The following is a 1,295-nucleotide window of genomic DNA, read 5'->3' as shown; positions in this document are numbered from 1 at the left end:
GCACACACATCATGGGGGTGGATGGCATCTCACCAAGATGTACTGTAACATGGACAAAGTAGAATCCAACTTGGTCGTATAACCTTTCTCGCTCGTTGTTGCTCGTCAAAGTGATGGACGTCCACACGGCCCCGCCAAATGGGCTAACTTGTCGCAGATAAACTCACGAGGGAGTGTCTGAAGACAAAAACCACTCTGTGCATGTGGGACAATTATGTATATGGTAGTGGTGTGTGGTGTTTGAATACCCAATGCGCAAATTTGATATGGCGCCATACTTTGGAACCGTAAAATCCCCACACTGAGCAAGGGTTTACGACACGTAGCATGCGCTCAAACTTAATTAGGTCTGGAATGATTGACCTACAATACGGTAACATGAACCAAAGAATAAGAATCCACCCTTGTAACCTCTCTCGTCGTCGGTCGAAATGATGGACGTCCACGTGGGACCACGAATATATATAGGCTTGTCGCTGATAACCATGCGAGTGAGAGTGTCCAAAGCCAACCATTGCATGCATGTGTCCTGAACATATTTATGGAAGTGCGCAATGCTTGCATATGTGTTGGATACCCAACACATAATATTGATGTGGTGCATGCGTTGAAAATCACACAGGTCCCCACATAGAGCAAGAGGTTCATGACGCGTCATGTGCTCGCCCCCTCCTTAGATCCAGCGGGATGGATTCGTGTGTACAGATGCACTATTATATATGTCATCTCACATGATGACCTATATTGTGATACAATAAAACAATTTATTCTCACCTAAGTCAAATTAATTAACATCCCTCTCTATCGGTGAAAGTGATGGACCAAGCGGGCCCATAGATGGAAGCATCACCGATAATGCGTGAGTGAGTGCCAGAGGACAACCACCATCACTTGCATGTGTGCCAAAACATATATGTGGAGAGGTGTGTGGTTATGATGTTTTGAATACCTTATGCACAACTTTGATGTGGCATTTGCCTCAAAATCCGTAAAGTCCCCACAAGGAGTGAGGTTCATGCATGTGACACCTAGTATACGTTGGTCCCATCCCCCTTCGGCACGTACTATATATTTGTACTATAACACAACCCTAAGAGAATTAGTCCTCCTTGTTCGTCAAATGTACCTCTCTGTCATTGGGTCAAAGTGAGGGACGACGACCTCGTGGGCCCACAGGAAAGAAGTATACGTCGCATGCTAGTGAGATCCTATATAGGAGTACGTACCATCGTCTGCATGTGGCCCAAAGAATTGTTTGTGTGATGTTTGAATATGCAATGCACAACTTTGATGTG

Source organism: Triticum dicoccoides, chromosome 4B, assembly GCF_002162155.2.
Source record: "Triticum dicoccoides isolate Atlit2015 ecotype Zavitan chromosome 4B, WEW_v2.0, whole genome shotgun sequence".
NCBI lineage: Eukaryota > Viridiplantae > Streptophyta > Magnoliopsida > Poales > Poaceae > Triticum > Triticum dicoccoides.
This window is presented reverse-complemented; position numbering follows the sequence as displayed.